Below are 23,833 nucleotides of genomic sequence, written 5' to 3'. Positions count from 1 at the left end.
ATTTTCCCACAGTGACTTTCTTTGACTCACTTAAATGCATATATTCTTTCTTCTTCCTTTTCATCCTTTAAACACATACAGAATTGTATACATTTTTATATTTTGCCATATTAGTTATTAATTTGAGTTATTCATGAGCGTGTTTTATATTGAATCTCATTCTCATATTCCTTAAGTGAAATATTTGCACTAGAGCTATGTCTAGTGTATTTTTGTAGCCACTATAGCATATTTATTCAAAGTAGGGTTCTTCAATATTAAATGCTGAATGAATTGAGATAATTATACTTTAAAAACTCAGATAGGGTTATGGCAATATCTAACTCATTACCTTGTGTCTGCATTCTTTAACTTTCCACAAATGAACTACTCCTTTTCAAAGGGAAAGGCTGATGCCCACACAGTTAACAGAATAATTCTGGTTCCTCAAGCATCTTCTGTATGGCAACCTTGTCTTTTCCCTGTTTCTTGCCTCCCTCCCTTTTCTTCATGTTAGTCTGACCGAATATATAATTCCTGTGCAGAACACAGACAATTGGTCTCTATCCTCATCCCTGTTCTGAGCCAACATTTACTTACTTTTTCTATACTCACTTTGTAATCCAAAATAATACTTTCCAATGTCATTTTCCCATCTGCATCACTACTTCTCTGTAAAGTTAGAACCAACACAAAGTCCCTGAATTTTCTAACCTTTTCTTCATTTGTTTAAGCTTGGTTCTATACGAATCAATACTTATTGATTCTTATAATGCTTTGTTAGTTAAAATAGTTCGATTAAGCTATAATACATCATAATATTTCAGTGTATAGTGTACTCGTTGATGTCCTGAGATTAATATCAACATCATTTGTTTTCAGTGTTTTTTTCTTTTTAATAATAATAAAGCATATATGTTCAAATTTCATTCCAAATTAAAATCTTAAAAGTATCCCAATAATTTTAGGGTGAAATTATTTTTTTCTTTCTACGTATTTGATCATTTCAGTTTTTTATCTTCTTTATTTTCAAAGTTATAAAATATTTCTTAATTTCACTTGCTAGCTTGGACTTCTAATCATCATCCATTCTGGATTCCCTTTTGTTTTGCCCTGCCTGATATTGGCTAAAAAACCAAATATTCTGGACCTTTGTACCAAGGTCAACTACACGGGCATGCAACTTCTGCTCAGAAAGACCTCATGTTTGATCTAATGTTCAACTGGTACTGTCTTGAAAATCTAAATTTTTAGCAAGAGACCCTGATTTTTTATTTGAAAGGCTTAATACCACAGTTTTCATTAGATCTATACCTATCTGGTTGAATTCCTCTAGTTATTCTCTAAACTAAGTGATTCTTATTCTATCTTATTACAATTACTTATTCCACCTGTGAAAGAGGGTATTATGTCAGAACCCTATTCTTTCTCATTGCACTGTCTTCCTGCAAGCAAATGTCTATGCGTCTCATCATCCCAATGTAAAATACTAATTGACAGTTAACTGGCATAGGATATCAAACAAGCATTCTATAGTCCTTTTTCTTCCTTGGTGGTTGTTAAAACTCACAAATATTCAAACACATTTTAGTTGCTCTATAGTTACACTTATATTAGCTACATTGTTTTTAAAATCTTATAATTTCTCTATGCCAATAAGTGTTATTGAGTCTCTAATGTAACCTAATTAACCTACCATCTGATCCTTAAGATTTGCTGTCAATCTACATATAGTTATAAGTTCTTGGACACAATGTAATATTTGATTATACCAACTTACTATATATTATTTTACCTAATTAATCATTTTGGTTTAAAAGTCATTTTATTAGAAACTCTGGTTGCTCCCTTAGAACCATCTAAATTAATGTAATGCTGAAATATATCATGAATGCAAATTAAGTATGAAGATAAATGACTGCATAGCCCTTCAAATTTATTTGTTCTTTCTGAGAAATATTTGCTTTTTCTCACAAATTTATGTAGCAAAGTAACCTAAAAATAATTAGAAATATACTCTGAGTGTCCGCTATCTAGGGTATCAGCAAACCCTTAAAATAAGAAAAGAAATATGTTGCAATGAGATCTCAAAATTGTAAGTTACATAGTAACTAATCTTTGAATTACTTGGTAATATCAAGTATAATTATCAAGTAATTTGTAGGAACATATAATTCCCTTGTAATTATAGAGCTATTACAGATGCCCTACAAAATAGGATGCTAGTACAGCCTTACTAATCTAGAATCATTGCCTTCTTTTAACATTCACTGACTGCAGGTACTCATGAATGAAACATCTGACTTCTAAGTGAAAAGCTCCAGATGCATTATGTACAATAGCCATTCTTTCAATTAAAAGTATGATTTATTCTCGTCATATGTAAAAAGAGAGCCCTCCCACCATTGACTATAAAAACATTCTAAATTGCTATTCTCTGTGTGTAATTATTATATGAAAAATGCCATAAATATACAAAAATGGCTTACAATCTTATATTTAGTTACCTTTCTCAAACAAACTCTGCTTTGTGTATGCTCAGAATTCTCTTTGTTATCAAAGACTGTTTGGAACTGAGTGATCCAGTATATTTTGGCAGAAATCTGAAAATGAATATATTTTCAGTAAGTGCTTTCAATAAGAATGACAATACTGTAAAATGAAGTAGAACTGTAAATTATAGCATTTGGGGAGAAAAAGTAGACATAAGTTTTCTATTTGTAGGATTTGTTTTTATGTGTATGCTATCTTTGCACTAAAGCCAAAGCCTATCATAGTCCCTGGCATTATGTGGAGGACCCATCTCTAACCCCCTCACTTCATGTGGCCTTATGTCTCATTCTTCATTTCCATGTCTGGGCAATAAAACTAAATAATAGTGATTACTGAGACTGGAAGCCACCAGAACCACCCCGAATGACTGTGATATCAGCTCATGTTCTCGTTGCTCTGATTCTCAGCTTTCTATCCTTTGGCCAATAGGAATTGTACTTATTTTTCTATGAGCTCAGCTATGTATTTCAAAGGTGATTCAGGTCACTGACTCAGCCACAATGCGGAAATAGAAGCCTGTATTATTTACCCTCTACATTTTAACAGAATGTAAAAACAAGTACATGGGTTATGGTTAAAGAAAATACTCCTCTAACCCAACTGGTTCCCTGATCAATGATCACAAATCAACCAGACTCTTTTTAAACTTTGCTCAGCTATTTATTATTTGACACTAATATAGGGCATCTGATAAAATGTATTTCTTACCAAAAGTCAAATTTTCTTTCAGAACCCCGTTAAAGGTTTTTTCATCATTAATACATATTTTTTGAAATATAATTGTGTTAATTTAAGGATACACATATATTTTAATATGCTTGTCAGTGAGGGATAATTAGTACCTCTATCACTTAATATAATTTTCATGTCTTTTTTTATAGTGGGATCTAGTCTCTTAACAAGTTTGATGATTATGATGCAATATTGTTGTCTATATTCACTATACTTCCACTATACTATGTATTAGATCTCCAGGAGTTTTGTATCTACTAGTTGTAAACTTGTGTCCTTAAGCACCATTTCTGCTAGAGTTTTGAAGAACTGGTTCTAAAAATAAACAAAGAAAAGCTATTATTCACCTTGAAGAGTTCAAGAACAATTAGTGAATGCTTCTTTCAGTAGTCTTTAATTAAATTGTAGTGTCCAAAATAGTTGATTCGTAGTCCACATTCATTAAGCAATATCTAGTTCTCTAAGTTATTTCATACCAGTTTTTCAATTAACTCCATGTCTAATTTTACTTACTATTGCCATTATTTTAAAATTTCAGTTTATGTGATCTAAGATCAGTGAAGTAAACTACAAGATGACATTTTTTACAGTGAAAAATAACCATAAACATGGAATTTATAAAACAGATACAACAGTAACAAAGATATGTTATTTGTCCCTGTTGTTCCACAAGATTAAAGAAAATGAGGACCAATGAATTGTTGAGTAACCCAGGTTAGCAGCAGTGCTAGATAGTGGATGTGGCCTTCTAACTCCCATTTATTTTTCTTTCAGCCATGTCAAGCTTATTCTAATACTCAGCTTTATTTAAATTTAGCTTTTATTTATTTTATTTAAAGTTAATGTCTAGATTATTTATAGCCATTAATAAGAGAAGACTTAGAAGTAGAGGGACATAAACACCATGGGGTGATATTTTAGCAACCCCAAATAAATTATTGTGCTGACTATGTTCTATCCTTTTTAATTTTGCCAAATATTTAGAATTCATTAGGATTAATTTTACGTAAGAAAGTGTCAGAATATATGTATATTTCACCTTTAGGAAGATTAAGGCTATACACATCCAATATACAAAATTGAATCATATAGTATTCAAATTAATTATTTTTAGGAAAAATTACATTAACGATATAAGAATAATGGAAAGGACAAGAAGCTGAATCTCCTGAAATGCAGAATCTTGAGAGTTTGGCTCTCATTACATTAGACTAGGGTTTCCTTTCAGTTGCACTAACATGTAAAATGGTAAATTATATTTAATGTAATTTATAGTATATGCAAATAATAGTTATGTATATATATATATATATATATATATAACTATACACAGTTTATTTATATTTTATTTAATTTTACCAGGGTTCATTTTCATATAAAGTTGATATAACATTAATTGTCACAGTTTTCAAATCGTCAGCTTAATGAAGTAGAGGGTGTGCTATATTGAAAATTAAGACGCCTGGATTCTAGTTCTAGTTCTGAAATCAAGTATGCCTATGAATTTTGAGAAGATATTTAACCTAGTCTTTCTCTCTGTTCTGCACAACAACTCTCATGCCAACCCCAAACCGTATGAAAAATGCTAAAATTGGACTAAGTGACCTATAAGGTCCCAAGTCTAATGTGCTATGATTTTAATGCATGTGCATGCAATGCATTTCCACACAGCTAAGACACATTGGTATTCAGTGTGTTACAAGATTCCCAATTCTTATTTATAAGACATAGATTCGGGATAATGTACTGTGGCAGGAAATACATAATAAATACATGAATGAAAAATGCAGAGTCCTTGATCCTTAACCCTTGCCAACATCTCTCATTAATTGAAGACTAATTTTTAAGTAAGCAACAAATACAGTATCTGGTTCATTCAATTTAACATTTAAATGAAGAGGCTCCTACTGAGAACTTAAAATATAACAATTTATTATCTAAAACAGAATTATTTCTACAACCTTCAAATCTTGCCCTTTTTAAAAATCCTAATATGTTCATTTAGGGGAAATTCTGGACCATATTTGTGCCCTGTTTCAACCCAGACCTTTACTATCTGTTCGCACTCATCATACAAAATATAAACAGAACAAAAAAGAATACTTTTTAGTGAAACATAAATGTCTTACCAAATTGGAGTTAGAAAGAAAATAAAACAAATTTTTGTAAACCATATAGTTTGAGTAGTTAAGAAACATGCACTTTTATTTGATTTAAAGTGTAACTGATTAAAAAAACACTGACAAATGCCTTAATACTGGCAATTTACAGAGGATGCAGTTGACTTGCCCAAGTCAGGCAGACTATGAAATTTAAGTTCTTAGCTCATGAATTATGGCTTCACCCTTTATTTCTCCCTCTATTTCATCCATTCAAATATAATCTATAAGGGAAAGCAACATCATTTCATAAAGAAAATTTTCATTGTATATTCCAAGATGATACAACTCTCAGGTATCCTGGGTTAAATATGATCTCTGCTTAATATGTTAGTATGTTTGTTAGAGAACAGAGAGTGACAATTTACTTTGATTTCCCCACCAAAATATTCATCCAGAAAAAAAATCAATTGAGGCAGTTCCCCTGAAAGTAACCTAAGAAAATAACTTTCCCCCAGTAAATTTTCTTTCATTTTATTGTTGAATTTTAAGAATTTTGTATGTGCTAAATGAAATTCCTGTTAGATAAGTACTTTGTGGATTTCTTTCATATTCTTTGGTTTGTTTACTCATTTTCTCACTATCTTTTTTATATATTTATCTTAGAACAATTTTAGATTTATAGAAAAACGGCAAAAGAGGAATAAAGACAAAATAAAGACATTGCAAATGTACTGTACACCCAGTTTCCCTTGTTAATACCTTATATTAGTATGGTATATTTGTTACAATTAATGAACCAATACTGATACATTATTATAATTAATTAAAGTGTATACTTTATTCAGACTTCTTTAATTTTTACTACTCTCTTTTGTCTGTTTAATTATCCCACTGAGGGTAACACTGTGCATTTAGTTGCCATGTCACAAAGCTAAGGCTCCTATTGACTGTGGTAGTTACTCAGACTTGTTTTTGTTTTTTTGTTTTTTGCTGGATCTCTAAGTTCTTTGATTTTTTTTAAACTTTTTTTTATTGAGTTATAGTCATTTTACAATGTTGTGTCAAATTCCAGTGTAAATAAAGCACAATTTTTCAGTTATACATGAACATACATATATTCATTGTCACATTTTTTTCTCTGTTAGCTACCACAAGATCTTGTATATATTTCCCTGTGCTATATAGTATAATCTTGTTTTTATCTATTCTACATATGCCTGTCAGTATCTACAAATTTTGAACTCCCATTCTATTCCTTCCCACCCCCCTCCCCAGACTTGTTTTTGATGACATTCACAGATTTAAGGAATACTGGTCAAGGGTTTTGTAGAACATACTTCAATTGGGATTTGTCTGTTGGTTTTCTCATGATTTGCCTTATTCTGGATTTTTGGAAGGAAGACCACAAAGGAAATTTGCCATTCTTATTACATCATATCCAGAGTATATACTATTAATATGACATTGCTGTTAATATTGACCATATTGAGCACCTGGCTGAGGTAGTATTTGTCAGGTTTCTCCATTGTAAAGTTATTCTTTTTCCCTCTCTTACATACTATACCCTTTGGAAGAAAGTCACAATGTGCAGCTCACACTTGCATAGTTGACACTAATGATGGCAGGTTTCTATATAAATTATTTAGAAATCTTCTCGACTGGAGACTTGTATCTATTCTTCCCATTTATTTTTTTTTTATTGTGGTAAAATGTGCATAACATACATTTTGCCATTTTGACATTTTAAAATATTTAGTAGCATCAACTACATTCACATTGCTCTGCAACCATCACCACCATTCATCTCCAGAAACTTTTTCCGTCTTCCCAATCTGAACCTTCATACCTATTAAACACTGACTCTAAATTCTCTTTCCCCAGTCCCTGATAACCACCATTCCACTTTCTCTATGAATTTGACTACTCCAGGTACCTCATATAAATGGAATCATATAATATTTGTCCATTTGTAACTAGCTTATTTCACTTAGGAAAATATCTTCAAATTTCATCTGTACTGTAGCATGTGACAGATTTTTTTCCTTTTGTAAGGCTGAAAAATATTCCATTCCATGTATATAGCATGTGTTACTTATCCCTTCATCTGTCAATGAACAGTTAGGTAGGTTTCACCTTTTGGCTATTGAGAATAATGCTGCTATGACCACGGGTGCACAAAAATCTGTTTGAGTCACTACTTTGGATTCTTTTGAGTATGTACCCAGAAGTGAAATAGCTGGTAGTTCTACATTAACTTTTTTGAGAAATTGCCATACCGTTTTCCATAATGGCTGCACCATTTTATGTCCCCACCAGTAGTACACAAGGACAAGGGTTCCATTTTTTCCACTTTCCTACCAACACTTACTTTCTTTATTTTTTAGCAATAGGGGTGTCCATATATGTTAATTAGTATCCCATTATGGTTTTGATTTTCCTTTCCCTCATTTCCCTGATGATTAGTCACACTGAGTATCCTTTCATGTCCATTTTGGCCCTCTGTATATCTTTTTTGGAGAAATGTCTCTTTTAAGTCCTTTGTTCATTTTTAAATTAGACTGTTTAGTTTTGTTGTTCTTATTATTGAGTTGTAAAAATTCTTTATATATTCTGGCTATTAATTCCTATCATTTACATGATTTGAAAATATATTCTTCTGTTCATTGGGTTACTATTTCACTTTGTTCATAGCATCTTTTGGTGCACAGAAAAAATTTTAATTTTGGTGAAGTCAGTTTATCTATTTTTTTTCTTTTTTAGCCTCTGCTTTTTGGTGTCATAGCCAAGAAATCATTGCCAAATCCAATACCATAAAGTTTCCCCTATGTTTTATTCTAAGAGTTTTATAGTTTTAACTCCTACATGTAGGACTCTGATCCATTTTGAGTTAATTTTTGTGTATGGTGTAACATAAAATTCCAACATCTTTCTTTTACCTGTGGATATCTAGTTTTCCCAAACACCGTTTATTGAAAAACTTGTCTTTTTCCCATCAAATGGTCTTGACACCCTTGTTAAAAATCATTTGGCCATTTATGCAAAAGCTTATTTCTGGGCTCTCTATTCCTTTCCATAGGTCTGTATGTCTGTCTTTATGCCAATACCACATTGTTTTGATTACTATAGCTGTCCAGTAAGTTTGAAATCAGCGAGTGTGAGAGGTCCAGCTTTGTTCTTTTTAAAGATTGTTTTGGCTTTAGGGGGTTCTTTGAGATTTCATGTGAATTTTAGGGTGAGTTTTTCTCTTTCTGCAGAGATGTTGATATTTTGATAAGGATTGCATTGAATCTGTAGATGGCTTTGGTTGGTACTGACATCTTGATAATAATATTAAGTCTTCCAATCCGTAAATACTAAAGATCTCTCCATTTATTTATGTTTTCTTTCATTTCTTTTAACAACATTTTGTAGTTTTCCATGTGCAAGTTCTTTGCCTCCTTGGTTGTTTGTTCCTACGTATTTTATTCTTTTGATGCTATTGTAAATTGGATTGCTTTTCTTAATTTCCTCTTCAAGATGTTTGTTGTTAGTATAGAAAAATACAACTGATTTTTACATTTTGCATTTGTTTTCTGCAGCTTTGCTGAATTTGTTTATTAGTTCTAACAGTGCAATCTTCAGTGTTTTTTATGTATAAGATCATGTCATCTGTGAAGAGATATAATTTTACTCCTTCCTTTCCAATTTGGATGCTAGGTTCTTTTTTAAAGTTTATTTTTAAAAAGAGAAAATGAGGTTCAAAAGTGTTCAGTGACTTGCCTGAGCTCACCCTCTAACAGGTGCTAGAGTTCCAACTTGCCCTAGAGATGGAGCAACTTGCACTACTCTGTACTGTCCCCTACCATCTCCATCTTCTGGTCATTCCTGTGTGACAGCTGAAGTTTCAAGACAAAAAGTGGCCTTGTTTGACCTCAGCCAGGCACATGCACATGCACATCTGGTGACTCAAAATTTTCCAAGGTCTCTGAGAATTACTGCACAAACACCTTGAGCATTAATTTGAGGGTTACAAATAAATGTGAATAGTGAGGCTTGACAGTTTATGTATCTGATTTGAAAAAAGTAATTTTTAAAAATCCATCTGACAATTAGCATTAGAATGATACACTTTTTTAAACAAGTATTTACTGAATCCTGATATGAATCAGGCTGTCTGCTGGGTTTTAGAGATGTAAAGATGAAGAAGTTATGGCTTCTGGTCTCTGGCAGCTCATGATTTAATATGGGAGAAATAAGTACAAAGAGAAACGACACAATGCCATGAGTATGTGCTTCAGTTAGAATGATTTCAGTTTAAAAAAAAAAAAACTTAAAACCCAATTCAAGTGGTTTTGAACAACAAGGAATTTATTGTTTTATATAATTGAAAATATCTTGAGAAAGCTTAATTTTAAAGCATGGCTTGATCATATATCTGCCTCTGTTTCTTCTTGTCATTTGATTACCTCTACCTTTTGTTGTGTTTTGACTAAAACCTCAGATAGTTTTCTTTTTGATAATAAAGTTTCTAGAACAATTGGAGTCTCACATCTGTACACCAAACTGTTCAAAGCAAGAATAAGAAAATTTTCTTTCCTCATCCTTAGAACTAAAACAATCTTGAACTGTAATTTGGGACTCCATCAGAGCAATTGCCATGAATGGAATATTGAGATAGCTCCCAGTGAATCACACAAATCAGGACCCATCCCAGGAGATGGGGATGGGGTTATTCACACCCAACACACTAAAAAACATATTGTGTGAGGATGGAGTCATGCTAAGTGCACTCACCAGGTACACACTAGTACTTGACAGAAACAGGTATAATGTAATTTGGAAGGTCAGAGGAGTACAGAGCATTGTGCATTTAATTTTTTCATATAAAAATGTTGAAGTTACAGTAAGGATGTCTCCTACAGGATTAATCCTATCAAATGGAAAAAAAGAAAGGAATTGCATATAGGAGGAAACTTAGTGATAATCACTCCCAAACTTGTATTGTTGTAATATTATGTGAAATAAAATAATAGAAACCTTCATACAGAGTTGTCTATAAAGGCTGTAAAAGCACTGAAGAGATTTTTAAATTTCATATTAACTATTTTGTTCTATTCTGGCTTTGATTTGTTTCTTATTAGGTTCAGATACATATTAAGGACCATGCACTGTATTTCAGTGAAATACAATGTGCATGTTAGAATGATCTATAAGAGAGGATATGAGAATATACCTAAAATGTTGTCAAGTCTGGCTCATTTAGCCATTCATCTTGTTGCTTGGATGAAATACAGATAGACTAAAATGTGATGAAAACTAATATATTTAAAGCTGTTGTTGTAAAAATTTAAACAGAAAGTATGGGGACAATATAAGGGCATAATCATGAAATATAACCAGATTCCAGTAGACTATTTCTGAATAGTGAGAACATTATGGAGTAAAATAAGCCTAATAGAACTTTTTATTGCATTTTTTCTAGTTCATTTTCTTTACTGAGTTCTCATTCATACAGGCAACTGGTTCTTTTTATTATTAACTAGTGGATCCACTTGGCATTTTATACTACTATAATCTACCCCAAGATTACAAAATAGATTATTGCTTTAATACTAGCAAATTTTAACTGTTTAGCAATTTGTAGTAGCAGTTCTAAAACCAAAGCAATGAGAACAGTAGAAGATAACTCTTTTCAGGACATTTTTTTAAGATAACAATAACTAAGAGATCAATAGGAAAACCATAAAATTTTCAAAGAAAAATTCTTGAGGAAACTTTATTGAGATTAATACTTCAGTTTCAAAATCACAGTAAAAATGCCGTGTTTGTTGTAATGATCCAGTTTGGGATTCTTCAAATATTTTATTAGGAAAATTTTTAAACATAAAAGTTGAGAAGATTTTACACTGAACACTCATATATTTGTCACTTAGATTCAAGCATTAACGTTTCACTAGACTTGCTTTGTATGCGTATCTATCCACTTATCTATCCCAATTTCCATCCATTATTTTATGTGTCTTTTTGAGACATTTCAAAATAAGTTACAGACATCCACACAGGCTACCCTGAAATTTTCAGTATACATATCATTAACTAGGTTTAAAAATATTGCTTCGTAAAACTTACATACAATGAAATGCATAAATATTAAGTGTACCATTTAAGAAGTTTTAACATATAAATATATCTATGCAGTAAGTTTTAACATACAAATAAATCTATGCAAACTAACCCTATCGAGGTATAGAACATTGCCATTAATCCAGAGCACTCTCTCATCTTCATTTCTTAAAATTAGCAAAGCTTGAAGGTATATGGGACAAAGTCTGGGAGAAACAAGGCACACACTTCCAGGTGTCCTTTCCCAGTGGAGTTACCTGGATATGGCTAATTGTCCCAGCAGTATGTGTGAGAAGACATGTGAAATCTCACCAGTCAAACTAACCAACCCAAGCCTTGGTGTCCAGGAATTTTGGGGGGGATCTGTCATGAAGGCATGAAGCACCTGCATAACCATTTCAGCTGTTTAGATTCCAGACCCCCAGAGAAAGACATGCATTCATCATATATTATATGGTAAGAATAAACTATTTAATCATATTTGTACAACTTGGCCCAAAATGTCAAGCATACAAAAATGCTCTTCTGGAACAGAGTATTCTAATGGATCAGAGCCCATTTCCCAGGAGCCAGCCCGAGGCCATTCCTGAAGATAGGAATTTGTAATGAACGTGCAGGGTTTGAGCAACCCAGACCTGTCAATGAATCCTTTCCTACACATTTTCCCATTGGATTGCTTCAGTGCCTTGTCAATAATGAAATGACTTATAAAAATGTGGATCTATTTTTGAACATATCCTATTCTGTTGCTCTGTTTGTTAGTCCTTATACTAAGTGACACACTATTTTGGTTCCTATAGCTTTACATTAAGCCTTGAAATCAGTTCTTGTAAGTCATTCAACCATGCTGTTTTTTTTTTTCAAGATTTCTTTCAATATTATAGAACTTTGCATTTCCATATATATTTGAAAATCACTTTGTAAATTTTTCTACATAGTCGTTTTATGGTTTCTATCTCTCTGTTGTGATTTCCTAACTTTTTATTCATTCCAAATATATTCTTTTATATCATTCAACATAGTTATTTTAAAATTTGTATGTTAATTCCAACATCTGTTTTATCTTAGTGTCAGTCTTGGTTGACTGTATTTTCTCTTAAAAATGGAAAAATGTTATTTTTTTCTTCATATTTTGAAGTGATTTAGGATGCACTGGAGATTCTAAATGTTATGTTTTAAAGATTATGGATTTTGTAGTATTCTTCTGAAGTTTTTTTTTTTCCATTTACTTTGCCATTTACTTAGTGAAACCACTCTGCAAAATCTGTCTTTGAATGGTAGCTCCAGTCTTGTTTGAGTTATTTTACCCTAGATGAAATGCTTGGAGTCCAGTACACAGAGTCATTGTTCTATAAATATGAACATAGTTTCTAGCCTCAATTTGGTGTTCTCCATTTCTTGCTTTTTCTTCTACAATATGTGCCCTCACTTACTAACAGCTATAGCTGTCTCAGAATCTTCCCTCTGGTCTGTCTTTCAAATCATCAAGACTATTCATTTTCTATTGAAGTTTTAGCCACTATACATGACACAGTCTTGAACTGCCTTCAGTATAATAGCCAGAGTAAATTAAAGACTCTGTGTCATTCCATTCTTCCAAGTGTAGACTACTCCCCAGGATCTGTTCATTTTGGGTCATTTCCAATGCCTTTGGGTAGTCTTTCTTTTTGTTGCATTTTGTACAGTATTCATATTTATTATCTGCAGAGGATAATTCAGATAGGAGCTAACTTGGCCATTACCAGAAACAAAACTACCTTTGGAATTTAAGACTACAAATGGTGAATAATCTGTTTAGATGACTGACTTTTTAGCAAAAATCCCTGTAGATGTTTTGGAAGTGATATTTCATAATCTGTATTACTGAGGTTTGAAATATATTACAGTAAATCTTGTCTTTAAAAAGATAGTCTAATGATTTTTACATTCATTTGATGCCCAATCTCACTCAAAATCCTACTAAAATGAGAGTAAATGATTAAATTGCATAATCGTGCTCAAATACAAAGAGAAAGGGAAATGCAGAAAATGGTTTGCAACAAAAGTTTGAAAAACAGAAAGCTGATGGTTTAAAGTTAACTAGAAAAAAGATGCATACACATTGGGATGTTAACAACAACAACAAAAAAAGAACTGAAGTTGCTCAAAACTTTCAGCCATTGTAGATCCCAAATAACTGTTACAAGACAGTGATAGAGCTGAAATGTAGAGGTTGCTGAAACTATAAAGTTAAGTTTGATAGTTCTCTATCCCCTCCCTTACTTCTTCAGCTGACAGGGTAACTTCCCTTTTCAAGAAAGAGAAAAGAAGCTTAATTTCTGGGGAAAAATTTGAACCAAAGGGTCTCCAAATACAGGATATCAGACACAGTGCACATAAAGAACAGCTGTCATAATGAAAAAAAAAAAAGTTAGATTAGGCAAAAGACTACAGCCTAAAAAGAAAGAATTCCAGCTTTCTTACCATACTTAGCTCTAAGAATGCTAGAAGTCAGGTGGGCTAACACACAAGATCAGGTTGTCATATTAGACTCATACGAATCAAATATTTTTACCTAATATCAAGAGTTAGCAAATACTTTGAATGATATAACCAATAAAAAGCTCAGACAAGGCAATGAGATATCTGGGATATCAAGAGTAGCATCCCAAATTCTTCCTGTCCAGTCCACGACACTCAGATCCAAAATACGTGAGATCGCTGTGTGAGATTCACAGGGTCACCCACACAGAAGGAATATTTAAATAATCACAAATCTCTGTATTTCCCCACAAATATGTAATCCATGTGACATCCTCCAGAGACCAATGATTCATAAATTCTCCATTTTTACTATAGATAATCTTTAGCTAGGGACATCCTGTTAAGGACTTTTTATAGTGAAGTTCTCCTATTCCTAGTATCATTAGTCTGTTTACTCAGAATTCAGATTGACAAGGAGATAAGACCAGGTCACTTGCCTTCTTTTTTTTCCCCCAGGGACACCCCTTTAGTAAAGAAAGTTGATAGATTGCAGGCTTCTTCCTTTCATAGGATTTTCTCAATGACTTCCTTCATGAGAGAGCCATTCACAGGCCCAACCTATTCCTATCAACTTCTGACCAGTATCAAAGACATTTATCTTAAACCTCAATGGAGGTTTCCAGATCATCATTAGGGAAAAATCTAACAGAGGACACCAAAAACCAAACAATTGAAAAGAAAAATTGAACTGAATTGTAAACAGAGGAATCAAGTGGGTCAGGGGAAAAAAAGGGTTAGAAAAATACTCAGAGATAAGTGGAGATACTTCAGCTGAGAAACAATACTGGGATGCATAATACAATAGTCAGAAAATAAGAAATATCTTTAGAAACTAAAAACATTATTCTATAATTTAAAAAATCAGTAGAAGAATCAGAAGACAAAGTTTATAAATTGTTCAAAAGGCAGAACAAACAGAAAAAATATTGGAAAATATCATGTAAAATCTACTGATCCAGTAACAAGATAGTCAGAAATTAAGAACATAGGAAAAAGGTAGAATGTCATAATTAAATAAATAACACAAGAACTTTTCCCCAAAATAAAAAATATAAATCACCCAATCAAAAAAATTAATGAAAAGAATTCTTAATCAGGATTCCTTAAGTGTTTAAAATACTAGGATTAATGAAGAGATCTTTAAACTTTCCCCAAAGAATACATATAGGACAAATACAATGGATCAGTGTCAAAAATCAAAACATTAATAAGTCATTGAGTAAAATAATAGCATTTTCAGGTACTAAAGTATAAAACCTAACTTTATATTAACAGGCTACATAACTAGAATATATAATATACATGAAGAAAGGCTTCAAGTAAAACAGTTAAAAAATATGGAATCCTGAAATTTTGTATCCAGTCAGAACAGAGATGAAGGAATTCCAAAGATGATTATGAGGGAAGTCCCAGGATGATGATGAATAGTAAGCCTGGAAACTCCAGTCAGACTGGAGTAAGATGATGAAAGATTTCAAGGGGTGCAGGGTTGGGTTGGGTTATGGTGAAGATCTGAGGAAATGACCCTATGAAGAACAATTGGGTAAGAAAATTGATAAGTGGGTGGAAAAATAAGAAAGCAAAAAGAAAAGCATCAAATAACTTCAGAAGAAATAATATAAAAGATGAAAGCAGAATACATTACGCACCTTGTGTCTGAATTAGTATTTACACAGGCATAAATTTTATTAAAATGTTCATTCTACAAATAATACTGACTAAACCAGTTAGAATGTAATTAGAGAATTGTAGTATTGGAAATTGAAAGGAGTTTGTGTCTGCATGTTCTCTTTCCATCCACCTCTCAACTCATGCAGGTTTGATTTTGTTGTTCCTTCAAGTACATATTATTTTATTCATCATAGTTTCTTTATCAGCAGTTATTACACCATACTGTAGTAACATAATTATATGTCTGTCTCCCTGAGTAAGTTGTAAGCCCTATGAATGGCATGATTTATTAATTATCTTTGCCTTATGTAACAGACTATCTTTCATACAGTGGACTTGGATAAATACCTAAAGAATGTGTGAATGAATTAACATGTTAGTGTGTCTTAATAGTATGTTTACCTCTAACTTGTTTTTTTCAAAGAAAAAATGGATTACATCCTGAAGCTTAAAATACTATCTACAATGAAATACATACAATTAATATTTACTTCTGAATAGTGTAGAGAATTTGTACATGCTTAAAAGTAACAATAACTTGGGCAATTAAAAAATTCTGAATAAAACTTACCCTGAAATTATAAAATGAAAAACTTTCTCTAATATGTTTCTTTCAAAAGATTCTAATACTGTCTTCATTCTTCCTTTCCTAGTGGAAAGATTAGATAGATAGATAGATAGATAGATAGATAGATAGATAGATAGATAGATAGATAGATAAAAAATAATAAAACAAATTTGGAGAAATTTGAAAGCATATTGCTTCTCACTTTTGTCCCATAGCTCCACCTATTGCAACATATCCATATTCTGATCTCAATCCTTAATTTCTTCTGAGAAAATGAATTGATATAGTGGAGACAGTCAATGAGCTGTTCAGGAAAACATGTTATTCATTTTCTTAAATGAAGCTGCTAAAGCTAATAAGATCAATCATTTTATATAAATAAACTTAATATTTTCTCTGAGTCATTAAAATTATATCAGGAAAGAAAAATGAAACCTCCTAAGTTAATAGAACAAACATGTTTAGAATAAAATGTTATAAAATGAATTTTGTCTGATTTACATAAAATATATTGTCACAAATTGGATTTTCCAAAAGCAGATACTGAGGTGGAGTATGATGTGCAAAATTTTTTTTAACATTTTTTATTGATTTATAATAATTTTACAATGTTATGTCAAATTCCAGTGTTCAGCACAATTTTTCAGTCATACATGGACATACACACACTCATTGTCACATTTTTTTCGCTGTGAGCTACCATAACATTTTGTGTATATTTACCTGTGCAATACAGTATAATCTTGTTTATCTATTCTACAATTTTGAAATCCCAGTCTATCCCTTCCCATCCTCCGCCCCCCTGGCAACCACAAGTCTGTATTCTCTGTCTATGAGTCTATTTCTGTCCTTTTTTTACGCTTTGTTTTTGTCTGTTTGTTTGTTTGTTTTTGTTTTTGTTTGTTTAGATTCCACATATGAGCGATCTCATGTGGTATTTTTCTTTCTCTTTCTGGCTTACTTCACTTAGAATGACATTCTCCAGGAGCATCCATGTTGCTGCAAATGGCATTATGTTGTCAGTTTTTATAGCTGAGTAGTATTCCATTGTATAAATATACCACCTCTTCTTTATCCAGTCACCTGTTGATGGACATTTAGGCTGTTTCCATGTTTTGGCTATTGTAAATAGTGCTGCTATGAACATTGGGTTGCAGCTGTCATCCTGAAGTAAGGTTCCTTCTGGATACAAGCCCAGGAGTGGGATTCCTGGGTCATATGGTAAGTCTATTCCTAGTCTTTTGAGGAATCTCCACACTGTTTTCCATAGTGGCTGCACCAAACTGCATTCCCACCAGCAGTGTAGGAGGGTTCCCCTTTCTCCACAGCCTCTCCAGCATTTGTCATTTGTGGATTTTTGAATGACGGCCATTCTGAGTGGTGTGAGGTGATACCTCATTGTAGTTTTGATTTGCATTTCTCTGATAATTAGTGATATTGAGCATTTTTTCATGTGCCTATTGATCATTTGTATGTCTTCCTTGGAGAATTGCTTGTTTAGGTCTTCTGCCCATTTTTGGATTGGGTTGTTTATTTTTTTCTTATTGAGTCGTATGAGCTGCTTATATATTCTGGAGATCAAGCCTTTGTCGGTTTCACTTGCAAAAATTTTCTCCCATTCCGTAGGTTGTCTTCTTGTTTTATTTCTGGTTTCCTTTGCTGTGCAGAAGCTTGTAAGTTTCATTAGGTCCCATTTGTTTATTCTTGCTTTTATTTCTACTAGGAGAAAATTTTTGAAATGTATGTCAGATAATGTTTTGCCTATGTTTTCCTCTAGGAGGTTTATTGTATCTTGTCTTATGTTTAAGTCTTTAATCCATTTTGAGTTGATTTTTGTATATGGTGTAAGGGAGTGTTCTAGCTTCATTGTTTTACATGCTGCTGTCCAGTTTTCCCAACACCATTTGCTGAAGAGACTGTCTTTATTCCAATGTATATTCTTGCCTCCTTTGTCGAAGATGAGTTGACCAAAAGTTTGTGGGTTCATTTCTGGGCTCTCTATTCTGTTCCATTGGTCTATATGTCTGTTTTTCTACCAATACCATGCTGTCTTGATGACTGTAGCTCTATAGTATTGTCTGAAGTCTGGGAGAGTTATTCCTCCAGCTTCTTACTTTCTCTTCAGTAATGCTTTGGCAATTCTAGGTCTTTGATGGTTCCATATAAATTTTATTATGATTTGTTCTAGTTCTGTGAAATATGTCCTGGGTAATTGGATAGGGATTGCATTAAATCTGTAGATTGCCTTGGGCAGTGTGACCATTTTAACAATATTGATGCTTCCAATCCAAGAGCATGGAATATCTTTCCATTTTTTAAAGTCTTCTTTAATTTCCTTCATCAATGGTTTATAGTTTTCTGTGTATAATTCTTTCATCTCCTTGGTTAGATTTATTCCCAGATATTTTATTACTTTGGGTGCTATTTTAAAGAGGATTGTTTCTTTACTTTCTTTTTCTGTTGATTCATCGTTAGTGTAAAGAAATGAAACTGATTTTTGAACGTTAATTTTGTAACGTGCTACCTTGCTGAATTCTTCAATCAGCTCTAGTAGCTTTTGTGTGGACCTTTTAGGGTTTTCTATATATAGTAACATGTCGTCGCATATAGTGACACTTTTACCTCTTCTTTTCCAATTTGGATCCCTTTTATTTCTCTCTCTTGCCTGATTGCTGTGGCTAGGACTTCCAGGACTATGTTGAATAGGAGTGGTGATAGTGGGCATCCTTGTCTTGTCCCAGATTTTAGTGGGAAGCTTTTGAGTTTTTCACCGTTAAGTATTATGCTGGCTGTAGGTTTGTCATATATAGCTTTTATGATTTTGACATATGTTCCCTCTATACCCACTTTGGAGGGATTTTTTATCATAAATGGGTGTTGAATTTTATCAAACGCTTTTTCTGCATCGATTGAGATGATCATGTGGTTTTTGTCCTTTCTCTTGTTGATGTGATGTATTACATTGATTGATTTGCGTATGTTGAACCACCCTTGTGTCCCTGGGATGAACCGCACTTGGTCATGATGTATAATCTTTTTTATGTGTTGTTGGATTCTATTTGCTAATATTTTAGTGTGGATTTTGGCGTCTATGTTCATCAGTGATATTGGCCTATAATTCTCTTTTTCTGTAGTGTCTTTGCCTGGTTTTGGTATGAGGGTGATGGTGGCTTCATAGAATGAGTTTGGGAGTATTCCCTCCTTTTCAATCGTCTGGAAGATTTTGAAAGGACTGGTATGAATTCTTCTTTGTATGTTTGGTAGAATTCCCCAGTGAAGCCGTCTGGTCCTGGACTTTTATTTGTAGGGAGGTTTTTAATTGCTATTTCTATTTCCTTTCTAGTGATCGGATTGTTCAAGTGTTCAGATTCTTCTTGATTCAGTCTTGGTGGACAGTATGTTTCCAGAAACTTGTCCATCTCCTCTAGGTTATCCAGTTTGGTTCCATATAGTTTTTCATAATATTCTCATATGATATTCTGTATTTCTATTTTGTTTGTTGTAATTTCTCCATTTTCCTTTCTTATTTTGCTAATTTGTGCTCTCTCTTCTTTCTTCTTTGTGAGTTTGGCCAGAGGTTTGTCGATTTTATTTACTTTTTCAAAAAACCAGCTTTTGGTTTGGTTGATTTTTTCTATGGTCTTATAAATCTCTATTGTATTTATTTCCTCTCTGATCTTTATTATTTCCTTCCTTCTGCTGCTTTTTGGGGCTTTTTGTTCTTCTTTTTCTAATTCATTCAGGTGGTGGATTAAATTGTTTATTTGAGATTGTTCTTCTTTTTTGAGGAAGGCCTGTATTGCTATAAACTTCCCTCTTAGCACTACCTTTGCTGTGTCCCATAGATTTTGTGTGGTTGTGCTTTCATTATCATTTGTCTCAAGGTATTTTTTAATTTCAGCTTTGATTTCCTCATTGACCCATTGTTTTTTCAAGAAAAAAAGGAAAGCATGGAGATTAAACAATCTCCTTTGTTTCTCTGTTGCTGATTTCCAGTTTCATGGTATTGTGGTCAGTAAAGATACTTGAGATAATTTCTATCTTCTTAAAATTGTTGAGGTTTCTTTTGTGCCCAAGTACATGATCGATCCTGGAAAATGTTCCATGTGCATTTGAAAAGAATGTATATCCTGTTTTTGGGGGGTGTAATGCTCTGAAAATATCCACCAAATCTAGTTTTTCTATTGTAGTATTTCATTTCTCTGTTGCCTTGTTTATTTTCTGTCTGGAAGATCTGTCTAGTGATGTTAATGCAGTGTTAAAATCTCCAACTATGACTGTATTCCCATCAATATTCCCCTTTATCTCTGTTAGTAATTGTTCTATGTACTTAGGTGCTCCTATATTGGGTGCATATATATTAACGAGTGTAATATCCTCATTTGTATCACTCCTTTAATCATTATAAAATGTCCTTCTTTATCTTTCTTTATGGCCTTTGTTTTAAAGTCTGTTTAGTCTGAAATCAGTACTGCAACACCTGCTTTTTTGGCTTTTCCATTTGCATGGAATATCCTTTTCCATCCTTTCAGTCTCGATCTATATGTGTCCTTCTCCCTAAAGTGGGTCTCTTGTATGCAGCATATTGAAGGTTCTTGCTTTATTATCCAGTCTGCCACTCTATGTCTTTTGACTGGAGCATTTAGTCCATTAACATTTACAGTAATTAATGATAGATGTGTGTTTATTGCCATTTTGAACTTATCTTTGCAGTTGAATTGGTATATCCTTTTTGTTCCTTTCTTCTTCCTTTTGTGGTTTGGTAATTTTCCTTTGTGTTATCATGGATTTTATTTAATTTTTGTGACTCCCTTGTAAGTTTTTGGCTTGTGGTTACCCTTTTTCATAAATCTATTAGCCTATTACTATAACTGTTTTTATGAAACTGATAGTAACATGATCTCAAACCCATCCTACTGTTAAAATAATTTTAAAAAGAAAGAAAAATATTCTATATTTCCCTGCCTCCCTCTCCCACTCTCAGTGATTTGTATGTCTTCTTTTATAATTTCGTGTTTATTTGTAATTCATGAGTTATCACCTTTCCAGTTGTGAGTTTCTCATTTCTGTAGCATCCTGCTGCTTTTCTTTTTAGAGTAGACCTTTCAATATTTCTTTTAGCATGGGTTTAGTGTTCCTAAACTCCTGCAGCTCTTTCTTGTCTGTGAAATTCTTTATTTCTCCTTCTATCCTCAAGGATAGCCTTGCTGGATAAAGGATCCTAGGCTGCATCTTTTTTTCATTCAGGACTTTGAATATATCTTGCCACTCCCTTCTGGCCTGTAGTGTTTGTGTAGAGAAATCAGCTGAGAGCCTTATGGGGGTTCCCTTGTAACATACTCTTTGCTTTTCTCTTGTTGCCTTTAGAATCATTTCTTTATCCTTGACTCTGGCCATCTTGATTATGATATGTCTTGGTGTGGGTCTATTTGGGTTCTTCCTGTTTGGGACCCTCTGAGCTTCCTGTACTTGGATATCTGATTCCTTCTTTAAGTTTGGGAAGTTTTCAGTCATGATTTCTTCAAAAACCTTTTCAATCCCCTTTGATCTTTCTTCTCCTTCTGGGACCCCTATTATGCGAAGATTGGGATGCTTTATATTATCCCATAGGTCCCTTATGCTATTTTCATTATTTTTTATTTGTTTATCTTGTAGCTCTTCTGAATGAGTGCTTTCTGTTATCCTGTCTTCTAGATCACTAATTCGTTCCTCTGCATTATCTAGTCGGCTTTGCACAGCTATTAGATCATTCCTCATCTCTGTCAATGAGTTTACCCATTCTACTTGGCTCTTCTTTATAGCTTCAATTTCATTTTTGACATATTTTATATCTCTAAACACTATCTCTTTTAATTCCTTCAGCACTTTGATCACTCCTTTTTTGAAATCTTGATCTAGTAAGCTATCGATATCTATTTCATTGATCTTTCTTTCAGGGGATTTCTCTTGTTCTTTTAATTGGGAAAGGTTTCTCTGCTTCTTCATCTTGATCATACCTCTCTGGCACTGTGGTTTATGGAGTATCAGTTATCTATTTGGTCCTTAAGGAGTTTATCTATCTAATGCCTATTTAGGAATAAGACTTAGGAAAAAAAGAAAAAATAAGAGAGAGAGAGAAAGAATTTTAAAAGAAGGGAGAAAGAAGGTTTGAAAACAGTGTATAATGAATAATAGAAGAGCGAGTTGAAGCAGAATATCAGTCGCGTTGAGACATCCTTTTAAAACCTTTTTAAAAAGGGGAAAAGATGAAAAGATGTATTTGAAACCTGTGTCTAATCAATAACAGGACATCAAAACCCAAGAGAAATATAAATGAATTAAGAAGTAAAAATTAAGAGGGTAATAGAAAATAGAATAGGTAAAAACAGATTTAAAAAAAGGGGGGGGGGGTCGGCATTCTCCTGGAGTCTGTGTGCTTTTAATGTGAAGTCTTTCTGTCTTCGTCCTGTTTTGGAAGCTCAGCTTGCTGTTTCCAGAGGCCCTCCGTTGGCGCTCTCTTCTGTGCTGCTCTCAGTACCTGTTGGCAAGCCGATCTCGCCTCCTCCCAACACTGGGTCAGGTGCAGCTCTCTTTTGCTGTGGGTGGGCGAGTCACTGCCCCTCCCAATGCCGCAGTCAGATGTTGCAGACTGGCTGGGTAGGAGGGCGGGTCGTGCCCCCTCCCAGCTCTTTGGTCAGGGGCTGCATTCCTGCCTGCAAGGAGGGGGGCCGCCCTCCCTCTCCCGGCGCAGGTAGCTCCCCTGCTCTGTGCGGCTGCACACTCCACCTTGGGTTGGCGCTCTGCAGGTGGGCTCGGGGAAGACCGAGGGACAGCCTTGTCACTGCTCCAGGCCAAAGCTCAGCTCCTTGTTTGTCTTTGTGGAGCAAGTTCTCTGAGGGACCTGGGTGGAAGTTTCCCATCTGCCTCGGGCTGTAGACAAGTCTCCGTCTGGCCTTTGAGGCTGCTAAGCCCTTCGGTGCAGACGCAGGTTTCGCCCCCACTGCCACCTGGATGCTAAGCGCCAGAGGATATGGAGGCTGTGCCTGAGCCCCGCATCTCTTCCCCCGAAAACTTTCCACAGGTTTTCAGAGATGGGGGTATGCACCCTTCCCCCCAGGGCACTTCAACTGTATTGTTTTATGGAGGGCCCAGGTTGTTCTGCCCTGTACACCCACAGCCACGGCGAGCAGCCCCTTGCGTTCCCCCGGGGCTGCCTCAGTGCATCCGCCCCCGTCCTCTGCCCGGCTTGGGCAGCCTGGCCCTGCCCGCAGTTGCCGGCCCGCGTCTCAGGCTGGGTGTCGGGGGGCCCTCTGTGCCCCTTTAACTTAGTTCTGTCAGTCAAGGGCTGCTCTGTACAGACCTGAGCCTCAGAGGCTCCCCCTCCGTCCAGCTGGCCTCTCAGTTGGAGAGGGGAGACCCAGCGAACGAGCGCCAGTCCTCCTTTGTTGCTCCCTCACCGCAGGACCCGTCCCGCTCTGCTTTGCCTTTTGTTTTCTTTTTTCCTTTTCTCCTACCAGATTTTTGGCATCTTTATCTTTTGAAGAGGGTGATGTTCTGTCAGAGTTCCGCAGGTGCTCTGGTTGGCTGAGTGGGTCTGTGGATGTGAGTCTTGGTGCATTTGTGG

This window comes from Camelus ferus, chromosome 2, assembly GCF_009834535.1.
Source record: "Camelus ferus isolate YT-003-E chromosome 2, BCGSAC_Cfer_1.0, whole genome shotgun sequence".
Classification (NCBI taxonomy): domain Eukaryota; kingdom Metazoa; phylum Chordata; class Mammalia; order Artiodactyla; family Camelidae; genus Camelus; species Camelus ferus.
Note: the sequence above shows the minus strand (reverse complement) of the source record.